The sequence below is a fragment of the Oratosquilla oratoria genome, chromosome 30 (genome assembly GCF_046742065.1).
Source record: "Oratosquilla oratoria isolate Oo_2021 chromosome 30, ASM4674206v1, whole genome shotgun sequence".
Taxonomy (NCBI): Eukaryota; Metazoa; Arthropoda; class Malacostraca; order Stomatopoda; family Squillidae; genus Oratosquilla; species Oratosquilla oratoria.
Window position 1 is genome coordinate 46,698,112 of NC_134806.1, and position 13,018 is coordinate 46,711,129.

Below are 13,018 nucleotides of genomic sequence, written 5' to 3' on the forward strand. Positions count from 1 at the left end.
CACAGGTCCAGGGCGGCCTGGGATGCCCTCCAGTCCAATTGCACATCAGTCAGGCCAAGGGTATCCCTGCCACAGGCCTAAACGGCATTACTGGGCCAAAAGGCCCTTTGGAGGGGTCTCACCCCCACCCCTTGGTCTCAGCGGTCTGATTTCAACGTTCCTGTGCACTGTAGGCCGACCCTCTCCTTGTGGGAGAAGTTTGGACCAAATCGCTGACCTTGGGATTTCCACTAAAAATCCATGGGGGACCCCCTTTGAGATTTGGTCCATTTTGGGCCAATTTGGTCAAATCCCACCCATTTCCCCGCTAGCACGCCCACAGGTCCAGGGCGGCCTGGGATGCCCTCCAGTCCAATTGCACATCAGTCAGGCCAAGGGTATCCCTGCCACAGGCCTAAACGGCATTACTGGGCCAAAAGGCCCAGCTTTGGAGGGGTCTCACCCCCACCCCCTTGGTTCTCAGCGGTCTCATTTCAACGTTCCTGTGCACTGTAGCCGACCCTCTCCTTGTGGGAGAAGTTTGGACCAAATCGCTGACCTTGGGATTTCCACTAAAAATCCATGGGGGACCCCCTTTGAGATTTGGTCCATTTTGGGCCAATTTGGTCAACTCCAACCATTTCCCCGCTAGCACGCCCACAGGTCCAGGGCGGCCTGGGATGCCCTCCAGTCCAATTGCACATCAGTCAGGCCAAGGGTATCCCTGCCACAGGCCTAAACGGCATTACTGGGCCAAAAGGCCCAGCTTTGGAGGGGTCTCACCCCCACCCCCTTGGTCTCAGCGGTCTGATTTCAACGTTCCTGTGCACTGTAGCCGACCCTCTCCTTGTGGGAGAAGTTTGGACCAAATCGCTGACCTTGGGATTTCCACTAAAAATCCATGGGGGACCGCCTTTGAGATTTGGTCCATTTTGGGCCAATTTGGTCAACTCCACCCATTTCCCCGCTAGCACGCCCACAGGTCCAGGGCGGCCTGGGATGCCCTCCAGTCCAATTGCACATCAGTCAGGCCAAGGGTATCCCTGCCACAGGCCTAAACGGCATTACTGGGCCAAAAGGCCCAGCTTTGGAGGGGTCTCACCCCCACCCCCTTGGTCTCAGCGGTCTGATTTCAACGTTCCTGTGCACTGTAGCCGACCCTCTCCTTGTGGGAGAAGTTTGGACCAAATCGCTGACCTTGGGATTTCCACTAAAAATCCATGGGGGACCCCCTTTGAGATTTGGTCCATTTTGGGCCAATTTGGTCAACTCCACCCATTTCCCCGCTAGCACGCCCACAGGTCCAGGGCGGCCTGGGATGCCCTCCAGTCCAATTGCACATCAGTCAGGCCAAGGGTATCCCTGCCACAGGCCTAAACGGCATTACTGGGCCAAAAGGCCCAGCTTTGGAGGGGTCTCGCCCCCACCCCCTTGGTCTCAGCGGTCTGATTTCAACGTTGCTGTGCAGTGTAGCCCGACCCTCTCCTTGTGGGAGAAGTTTGGACCAAATCGCTGACCTTGGGATTTCCACTAAAAATCCATGGGGGACCCCCTTTGAGATTTGGTCCATTTTGGGCCAATTTGGTCAACTCCACCCATTTCCCCGCTAGCACGCCCACAGGTCCAGGGCGGCCTGGGATGCCCTCCTGTCCAATTGCACATCAGTCAGGCCAAGGGTATCCCTGCCACAGGCCTAAACGGCATTACTGGGCCAAAAGGCCCAGCTTTGGAGGGGTCTCACCCCCACCCCCTTGGTCTCAGCGGTCTGATTTCAACGTTCCTGTGCACTGTAGCCGACCCTCTCGTTGTGGGAGAAGTTTGGACCAAATCGCTGACCTTGGGATGTCCACTAAAAATCCATGGGGGACCCCCTTTGAGATTTGGTCCATTTTGGGCCAATTTGGTCAACTCCACCCATTTCCCCGCTAGCACGCCCACAGGTCCAGGGCGGCCTGGGATGCCCTCCAGTCCAATTGCACATCAGTCAGGCCAAGGGTATCCCTGCCACAGGCCTAAACGGCATTACTGGGCCAAAAGGCCCAGCTTTGGAGGGGTCTCACCCCCACCCCCTTGGTCTCAGCGGTCTGATTTCAACGTTCCTGTGCACTGTAGCCGACCCTCTCCTTGTGGGAGAAGTTTGGACCAAATCGCTGACCTTGGGATTTCCACTAAAAATCCATGGGGTCCCCCCTTTGAGATTTGGTCCATTTTGGGCCAATTTGGTCAACTCCACCCATTTCCCCGCTAGCACGCCCACAGGTCCAGGGCGGCCTGGGATGCCCTCCAGTCCAATTGCACATCAGTCAGGCCAAGGGTATCCCTGCCACAGGCCTAAATCCCCTAACTGGGCCAAAAGGCCCACCTTTGGAGGGGTCTCACCCCCACCCCCTTGGTCTCAGCGGTCTGAATTCATGGGGGATGTGCACTGTAGCCGACCCTCTCCTTGTGGGAGAAGTTTGGACCAAATCGCTGACCTTGGGATTTCCACTAAAAATCCATGGGGGACCCCCTTTGAGATTTGGTCCATTTTGGGCCAATTTGGTCAACTCCACCCATTTCCCCGCTAGCACGCCCACAGTTTCCAGGGCGGCCTGGGATGCCCTCCAGTCCAATTGCACATCAGTCAGGCCAAGGGTATCCCTGCCACAGGCCTATAGGGCATTACTGGGCCAAAAGGCCCACCTTTGGAGGGGTCTCACCCCCACCTCCTTGGTCTCAGCGGTCTGATTTCAACGTTCCTGTGCACTGTAGCCGACCCTCTCCATGTGGGAGAAGTTTGGACCAAATCGCTGACCTTGGGATTTCCACTAAAAATCCATGGGGGACCCCCTTTGAGATTTGGTCCATTTTGGGCCAATTTGGTCAACTCCACCCATTTCCCCGCTAGCACGCCCACAGGTCCAGGGCGGCCTGGGATGCCCTCCAGTCCAATTGCACATCAGTCAGGCCAAGGGTATCCCTGCCACAGGCCTAAAACGCATTACGTGGCCAAAAGGCCCACCTTTGGAGGGGTCTCACCCCCACCCCCTTGGTCTCAGCGGTCTCATTTCAACGTTCCTGTGCACTGTAGCCCACCCTCTCCTTGTGGGAGAAGTTTGGACCAAATCGCTGACCTTGGGATTTCCACTAAAAATCCATGGGGGACCCCCTTTGAGATTTGGTCCATTTTGGGCCAATTTGGTCAACTCCACCCATTTCCCCGCTAGCACGCCCACAGGTCCAGGGCGGCCTGGGATGCCCTCCAGTCCAATTGCACATCAGTCAGGCCAAGGGTATCCCTGCCACAGGCCTAAACGGCATTACTGGGCCAAAAGGCCCAGCTTTGGGGGGGTCTCACCCCCACCCCCTTGGTCTCAGCGGTCTGATTTCAACGTTCCTGTGCACTATAGCCGACCCTCTCCTTGTGGGAGAAGTTTGGACCAAATCGCTGACCTTGGGATTTCCACTGAGATCCATGGGGGACCCCCTTTGAGATTTTGTCCATTTTGGGCCAATTTGGTCAACTCCACCCATTTCCCCGCTAGCACGCCCACAGGTCCAGGGCGGCCTGGGATGCCCTCCAGTCCAATTGCACATCAGTCAGGCCAAGGGTATCCCTGCCACAGGCCTAAACGGCATTACTGGGCCAAAAGGCCCACCTTTGGAGGGGTCTCACCCCCACCCCCTTGGTCTCAGCGGTCTGATTTCAACGTTCCTGTGCACTGTAGCCGACCCTCTCCTTGTGGGAGAAGTTTGGACCAAATCGCTGACCTTGGGATTTCCACTAAAAATCCATGGGGGACCCCCCTTGAGATTTGCCCCATTTTGGCCCAATTTGGTCAACTCCACCCAGTTCCCCGCTAGCACGCCCACATGTCAATCTCGGCCCGGGATGGACGCTCTTCCAATTGCACATCAGTCAGGCCAAGGGTATCCCTGCCACAGGCCTAAACGGGAATTCCTGGGCCAAAAGGCCCACCTTTGGAGGGGTCTCACCCCCACCCCCTTGGTCTCAGCGGTCTGATTTCAACGTTGCTGTGCACTGACGCCGACCCTCTCCTTGTGGGGGAAGTTAGGACCACATCGCTGACCTTGGGATTACCACTAAAAATCCAAGGGGGACCCCCTTTGAGATTTGGCCCATTTTGGGCCAATTTGGTCAACCCCACCCATTTCCCCGCTAGGACGCCCACAGGTCCAGGGCGGCCTGGGATGCCCTCCAGTCCAATTGCACATCGGTCAGGCCAAGGGTATCCGTGCCACAGGCCTAAACGGCATTACTGGGCCAAAAGGCCCAGCTTTGGAGGGGTCTCGCCCCCACCCCCTTGGTCTCAGCGGTCTGATTTCAACGTTGCTGTGCACTGTAGCCCCCTCCCTCCCTGTGGGGGAAGTTAGGACCAAATCGCTGACCATGAGATTTCCAGTGAAATCTATGGGGGACCCCCTTTGAGATTTTGTCCATTTTGGGCCAATTTGGTCAACCCCACCCATTTCCCCGCTAGGACGCCCACAGGTCCAGGGCGGCCTGGGATGCCCTCCAGTCCAATTGCACATCAGTCAGGCCAAGGGTATCCCTGCCACAGGCCTACACGGCACTTGTGTGCATAACGGCCCACCTTTGGAGGGGTCTCACCCCCACCCCCTTGGTCTCAGCGGTCTGATTTCAACGTTTGCTGTGCTCTGCAGCCCGACTCTCTCCTTGTGGGAGACGTTTGGACCAAATCGCTGACCTTGCGATTTCCACTAAAAATCCATGGGGGACCCCCTTTGAGATTTGGCCCATTTTGGGCCAATTTGGTCAACTCCACCCATTTCCCCGCTAGCACGCCCACAGGTCAAGGGCGGCCAGGGATGCCCTTCGGTCAAATTGCACATCAGTCAGGCCAAGGGTATCCCTGCCACAGGCCTAAACGGCATTACTGGGCCAAAAGGCCCACCTTTGGAGGGGTCTCACCCCCACCCCCTTGGTCTCAGCGGTCTGATTTCAACGTTGCTGTGCACTGCAGCCCACTCTCTCCTTGTGGGAGACGTTTGGACCAAATCGCTGACCTTGCGATTTCCACTAAAAATCCATGGGGGACCCCCTTTGAGATTTGGCCCATTTTGGGCCAATTTGGTCAACTCCACCCATTTCCCCGCTAGCACGCCCACAGGTCCAGGGCGGCCTGGGATGCCCTCCGGTCCAATTGCACATCAGTCAGGCCAAGGGTATCCCTGCCACAGGCCTAAACGGCATTCCTGGGCCAAAAGGCCCACCTTTGGAGGGGGCTCACCCCCACCCCCTTGGTCTCAGCGGTCTGATTTCAACGTTGCTGTGCACTGCAGCCCACTCTCTCCTTGTGGGAGACGTTTGGACCAAATCGCTGACCTTGCGATTTCCACTAAAAATCCATGGGGGACCCCCTTTGAGATTTGGCCCATTTTGGGCCAATTTGGTCAACTCCACCCATTTCCCCGCTAGCACGCCCACAGGTCCAGGGCGGCCTGGGATGCCCTCCGGTCCAATTGCACATCAGTCAGGCCAAGGGTATCCCTGCCACAGGCCTAAACGGCATTCCTGGGCCAAAAGGCCCACCTTTGGAGGGGGCTCACCCCCACCCCCTTGGTCTCAGCGGTCTGATTTCAACGTTGCTGTGCACTGCAGCCCACTCTCTCCTTGTGGGAGACGTTTGGACCAAATCGCTGACCTTGCGATTTCCACTAAAAATCCATGGGGGACCCCCTTTGAGATTTGGCCCATTTTGGGCCAATTTGGTCAACTCCACCCATTTCCCCGCTAGCACGCCCACAGGTCCAGGGCGGCCTGGGATGCCCTCCGGACCAATTGCACATCAGTCAGGCCAAGGGTATCCCTGCCACAGGCCTAAACGGCATTCCTGGGCCAAAAGGCCCACCTTTGGAGGGGGCTCACCCCCACCCCCTTGGTCTCAGCGGTCTGATTTCAACGTTGCTGTGCACTGCAGCCCACTCTCTCCTTGTGGGAGACGTTTGGACCAAATCGCTGACCTTGCGATTTCCACTAAAAATCCATGGGGGACCCCCTTTGAGATTTGGCCCATTTTGGGCCAATTTGGTCAACTCCACCCATTTCCCCGCTAGCACGCCCACAGGTCCAGGGCGGCCTGGGATGCCCTCCGGTCCAATTGCACATCAGTCAGGCCAAGGGTATCCCTGCCACAGGCCTAAACGGCATTCCTGGGCCAAAAGGCCCACCTTTGGAGGGGTCTCACCCCCACCCCCTTGGTCTCAGCGGTCTGATTTCAAACGTTGCTGTGCACTGCAAGCCCCACTCTCTCCTTGTGGGAGACGTTTGGACCAAATCGCTGACCTTGCGATTTCCACTAAAAATCCATGGGGGACCCCCTTTGAGATTTGGCCCATTTTGGGCCAATTTGGTCAACTCCACCCATTTCCCCGCTAGCACGCCCACAGGTCCAGGGCGGCCTGGGATGCCCTCCAGTCCAATTGCACATCAGTCAGGCCAAGGGTATCCCTGCCACAGGCCAAAAGCGCCTTACTGGGCCAAAAGGCCCACCTGTGGAGGGGTCTCACCCCCACCCCCTTGGTCTCAGCGGTCTGATTTCAACGTTGCTGTGCACTGCAGCCCACTCTCTCCTTGTGGGAGAAGTTTGGACCAAATCGCTGACCTTGGGTTTTCCACTAAAAATCCATGGGGGACCCCCTTTGAGATTTGGTCCATTTTGGGCCAATTTGGTCAACTCCACCCATTTCCCCGCTAGCACGCCCACAGGTCCAGGGCGGCCTGGGATGCCCTCCAGTCCAATTGCACATCAGTCAGGCCAAGGGTATCCCTGCCACAGGCCTAAACGGCATTACTGGGCCAAAAGGCCCAGCTTTGGAGGGGTCTCACCCCCACCCCCTTGGTCTCAGCGGTCTCATTTCAACGTTCCTGTGCACTGTAGCCGACCCTCTCCTTGTGGGAGAAGTTTGGACCAAATCGCTGACCTTGGGATTTCCACTAAAAATCCATGGGGGACCCCCTTTGAGATTTGGCCCATTTTGGGCCAATTTGGTCAACTCCACCCATTTCCCCGCTAGCACGCCCACAGGTCCAGGGCGGCCTGGGATGCCCTCCGGTCCAATTGCACATCAGTCAGGCCAAGGGTATCCCTGCCACAGGCCTAAACGGCATTCCTGGGCCAAAAGGCCCACCTTTGGAGGGGTCTCACCCCCACCCCCTTGGTCTCAGCGGTCTGATTTCAACGTTCCTGTGCACGTTTGGAGCACCTCTCCTTGTGGGAGAAGTTTGGACCAAATCGCTGACCTTGGGATTTCCACTAAAAATCCATGGGGGACCCCCTTTGAGATTTGGTCCATTTTGGGCCAATTTGGTCAACTCCACCCATTTCCCCGCTAGCACGCCCACAGGTCCAGGGCGGCCTGGGATGCCCTCCAGTCCAATTGCACATCAGTCAGGCCAAGGGTATCCCTGCCACAGGCCTAAACGGCATTACTGGGCCAAAAGGCCCAACCTTTGGAGGGGGTCTCACCCCCACCCCCTTGGTCTCAGCGGTCTGATTTCAACGTTCCTGTGCACTGTAGCCGACCCTCTCCTTGTGGGAGAAGTTTGGACCAAATCGCTGACCTTGGGATTTCCACTAAAAATCCATGGGGGACCCCCTTTGAGATTTGGTCCATTTTGGGCCAATTTGGTCAACTCCACCCATTTCCCCGCTAGCACGCCCACAGGTCCAGGGCGGCCTGGGATGCCCTCCAGTCCAATTGCACATCAGTCAGGCCAAGGGTATCCCTGCCACAGGCCTAAACGGCATTACTGGGCCAAAAGGCCCAGCTTTGGAGGGGTCTCACCCCCACCCCCTTGGTCTCAGCGGTCTCTTTTCAACGTTCCTGTGCACTGTAGCCGACCCTCTCCTTGTGGGAGAAGTTTGGACCAAATCGCTGACCTTGGGATTTCCACTAAAAATCCATGGGGGACCCCCTTTGAGATTTGGTCCATTTTGGGCCAATTTGGTCAACTCCACCCATTTCCCCGCTAGCACGCCCACAGGTCCAGGGCGGCCTGGGATGCCCTCCAGTCCAATTGCACATCAGTCAGGCCAAGGGTATCCCTGCCACAGGCCTAAACGGCATTACTGGGCCAAAAGGCCCAGCTTTGGAGGGGTCTCACCCCCACCCCCTTGGTCTCAGCGGTCTCATTTCAACGTTGCTGTGCACTGTAGCCGACCCTCTCCTTGTGGGAGAAGTTTGGACCAAATCGCTGACCTTGGGATTTCCACTAAAAATCCATGGGGGACCCCCTTTGAGATTTGGTCCATTTTGGGCCAATTTGGTCAACTCCACCCATTTCCCCGCTAGCACGCCCACAGGTCCTGGGCGGCCTGGGATGCCCTCCAGTCCAATTGCACATCAGTCAGGCCAAGGGTATCCCTGCCACAGGCCTAAACGGCATTACTGGGCCAAAAGGCCCAGCTTTGGAGGGGTCTCACCCCACCCTCTTGGTCTCAGCGGTCTCATTTCAACGTTCCTGTGCACTGTAGCCGACCCTCTCCTTGTGGGAGAAGTTTGGACCAAATCGCTGACCTTGGGATTTCCACTAAAAATCCATGGGGGACCCCCTTTGAGATTTGGTCCATTTTGGGCCAATTTGGTCAACTCCACCCATTTCCCCGCTAGCACGCCCACAGGTCCAGGGCGGCCTGGGATGCCCTCCAGTCCAATTGCACATCAGTCAGGCCAAGGGTATCCCTGCCACAGGCCTAAACGGCATTACTGGGCCAAAAGGCCCAGCTTTGGAGGGGTCTCACCCCCGCCCCCTTGGTCTCAGCGGTCTCATTTCAACGTTCCTGTGCACTGTAGCCGACCCTCTCCTTGTGGGAGAAGTTTGGACCAAATCGCTGACCTTGGGATTTCCACTAAAAATCCATGGGGGACCCCCTTTGAGATTTGGTCCATTTTGGGCCAATTTGGTCAACTCCACCCATTTCCCCGCTAGCACGCCCACAGGTCCAGGGCGGCCTGGGATGCCCTCCAGTCCAATTGCACATCAGTCAGGCCAAGGGTATCCCTGCCACAGGCCTAAACGGCATTACTGAGCCAAAAGGCCCAGCTTTGGAGGGGTCTCACCCCCACCCCCTTGGTCTCAGCGGTCTCATTTCAACGTTCCTGTGCACTGTAGCCGACCCTCTCCTTGTGGGAGAAGTTTGGACCAAATCGCTGACCTTGGGATTTCCACTAAAAATCCATGGGGGACCCCCTTTGAGATTTGGTCCATTTTGGGCCAATTTGGTCAACTCCACCCATTTCCCCGCTAGCACGCCCACAGGTCCAGGGCGGCCTGGGATGCCCTCCAGTCCAATTGCACATCAGTCAGGCCAAGGGTATCCCTGCCACAGGCCTAAACGGCATTACTGGGCCAAAAGGCCCAGCTTTGGAGGGGTCTCACCCCCACCCCCTTGGTCTCAGCGGTCTGATTTCAACGTTCCTGTGCACTGTGGCCGACCCTCTCCTTGTGGGAGAAGTTTGGACCAAATCGCTGACCTTGGGATTTCCACTAAAAATCCATGGGGGACCCCCTTTGAGATTTGGTCCATTTTGGGCCAATTTGGTCAACTCCACCCATTTCCCCGCTAGCACGCCCACAGGTCCAGGGCGGCCTGGGATGCCCTCCAGTCCAATTGCACATCAGTCAGGCCAAGGGTATCCCTGCCACAGGCCTAAACGGCATTACTGGGCCAAAAGGCCCAGCTTTGGAGGGGTCTCACCCCCACCCCCTTGGTCTCAGCGGTCTCATTTCAACGTTCCTGTGCACTGTAGCCGACCCTCTCCTTGTGGGAGAAGTTTGGACCAAATCGCTGACCTTGGGATTTCCACTAAAAATCCATGGGGGACCCCCTTTGAGATTTGGTCCATTTTGGGCCAATTTGGTCAACTCCACCCATTTCCCCGCTAGCACGCCCACAGGTCCAGGGCGGCCTGGGATGCCCTCCAGTCCAATTGCACATCAGTCAGGCCAAGGGTATCCCTGCCACAGGCCTAAACGGCATTACTGGGCCAAAAGGCCCAGCTTTGGAGGGGTCTCACCCCCACCCCCTTGGTCTCAGCGGTCTGATTTCAACGTTCCTGTGCACTGTGGCCGACCCTCTCCTTGTGGGAGAAGTTTGGACCAAATCGCTGACCTTGGGATTTCCACTAAAAATCCATGGGGGACCCCCTTTGAGATTTGGTCCATTTTGGGCCAATTTGGTCAACTCCACCCATTTCCCCGCTAGCACGCCCACAGGTCCAGGGCGGCCTGGGATGCCCTCCAGTCCAATTGCACATCAGTCAGGCCAAGGGTATCCCTGCCACAGGCCTAAACGGCATTACTGGGCCAAAAGGCCCAGCTTTGGAGGGGTCTCACCCCCACCCCCTTGGTCTCAGCGGTCTCATTTCAACGTTCCTGTGCACTGTAGCCGACCCTCTCCTTGTGGGAGAAGTTTGGACCAAATCGCTGACCTTGGGATTTCCACTAAAAATCCATGGGGGACCCCCTTTGAGATTTGGTCCATTTTGGGCCAATTTGGTCAACTCCACCCATTTCCCCGCTAGCACGCCCACAGGTCCAGGGCGGCCTGGGATGCCCTCCAGTCCAATTGCACATCAGTCAGGCCAAGGGTATCCCTGCCACAGGCCTAAACGGCATTACAGGGCCAAAAGGCCCAGCTTTGGAGGGGTCTCACCCCCACCCCCTTGGTCTCAGCGGTCTCATTTCAACGTTCCTGTGCACTGTAGCCGACCCTCTCCTTGTGGGAGAAGTTTGGACCAAATCGCTGACCTTGGGATTTCCACTAAAAATCCATGGGGGACCCCCTTTGAGATTTGGTCCATTTTGGGCCAATTTGGTCAACTCCACCCATTTCCCCGCTAGCACGCCCACAGGTCCAGGGCGGCCTGGGATGCCCTCCAGTCCAATTGCACATCAGTCAGGCCAAGGGTATCCCTGCCACAGGCCTAAACGGCATTACTGGGCCAAAAGGCCCAGCTTTGGAGGGGTCTCACCCCCACCCCCTTGGTCTCAGCGGTCTGATTTCAACGTTCCTGTGCACTGTAGCCGACCCTCTCCTTGTGGGAGAAGTTTGGACCAAATCGCTGACCTTGGGATTTCCACTAAAATCCATGGGGGACCCCCTTTGAGATTTGGTCCATTTTGGGCCAATTTGGTCAACTCCACCCATTTCCCCGCTAGCACGCCCACAGGTCCAGGGCGGCCTGGGATGCCCTCCAGTCCAATTGCACATCAGTCAGGCCAAGGGTATCCCTGCCACAGGCCTAAACGGCATTACTGGGCCAAAAGGCCCAGCTTTGGAGGGGTCTCACCCCCACCCCCTTGGTCTCAGCGGTCTCATTTCAACGTTCCTGTGCACTGTAGCCGACCCTCTCCTTGTGGGAGAAGTTTGGACCAAATCGCTGACCTTGGGATTTCCACTAAAAATCCATGGGGGACCCCCTTTGAGATTTGGTCCATTTTGGGCCAATTTTGGTCAACTCCACCCATTTCCCCGCTAGCACGCCCACAGGTCCAGGGCGGCCTGGGATGCCCTCCAGTCCAATTGCACATCAGTCAGGCCAAGGGTATCCCTGCCACAGGCCTAAACGGCATTACTGGGCCAAAAGGCCCAGCTTTGGAGGGGTCTCACCCCCACCCCCTTGGTCTCAGCGGTCTCATTTCAACGTTCCTGTGCACTGTAGCCGACCCTCTCCTTGTGGGAGAAGTTTGGACCAAATCGCTGACCTTGGGATTTCCACTAAAAATCCATGGGGGACCCCCTTTGAGATTTGGTCCATTTTGGGCCAATTTGGTCAACTCCACCCATTTCCCCGCTAGCACGCCCACAGGTCCAGGGCGGCCTGGGATGCCCTCCAGTCCAATTGCACATCAGTCAGGCCAAGGGTATCCCTGCCACAGGCCTAAACGGCATTACTGAGCCAAAAGGCCCAGCTTTGGAGGGGTCTCACCCCCACCCCCTTGGTCTCAGCGGTCTCATTTCTTGTTTCCTGTGCACTGTAGCCGACCCTCTCCTTGTGGGAGAAGTTTGGACCAAATCGCTGACCTTGGGATTTCCACTAAAAATCCATGGGGGACCCCCTTTGAGATTTGGTCCATTTTGGGCCAATTTGGTCAACTCCACCCATTTCCCCGCTAGCACGCCCACAGGTCCAGGGCGGCCTGGGATGCCCTCCAGTCCAATTGCACATCAGTCAGGCCAAGGGTATCCCTGCCACAGGCCTAAAGGGCATTACTGGGCCAAAAGGCCCACCTTTAGAGGGGTCTCACCCCCACCCCCTTGGTCTCAGCGGTCTCATTTCAACGTTCCTGTGCACTGTAGCCGACCCTCTCCTTGTGGGAGAAGTTTGGACCAAATCGCTGACCTTGGGATTTCCACTAAAAATCCATGGGGGACCCCCTTTGAGATTTGGTCCTTTTTGTGCAAATTTGGTCTACTCCACGCATTTCCCCGCTAGCACGCCCACAGGTCCAGGGCGGCCTGGGATGCCCTCCAGTCCAATTGCACATCAGTCAGGCCAAGGGTATCCCTGCCACAGGCCTAAACGGCATTACTGGGCCAAAAGGCCCAGCTTTGGAGGGGTCTCACCCCCACCCCCTTGGTCTCAGCGGTCTCATTTCAACGTTCCTGTGCACTGTAGCCGACCCTCTCCTTGTGGGAGAAGTTTGGACCAAATCGCTGACCTTGGGATTTCCACTAAAAATCCATGGGGGACCCCCTTTGAGATTTGGTCCATTTTGGGCCAATTTGGTCAACTCCACCCATTTCCCAGCTAGCACGCCCACAGGTCCAGGGCGGCCTGGGATGCCCTCCAGTCCAATTGCACATCAGTCAGGCCAAGGGTATCCCTGCCACAGGCCTAAACGGCATTACAGGGCCAAAAGGCCCGGCTTTGGACGGGTCTCACCCCCACCCCCTTGGTCTCAGCGGTCTGATTTCAACGTTACTGTGCACTGTAGCCGACCCTCTCCTTGTGGGAGAAGTTTGGACCAAATCGCTGACCTTGGTATTTCCACTAAAAATCCATGGGGGAC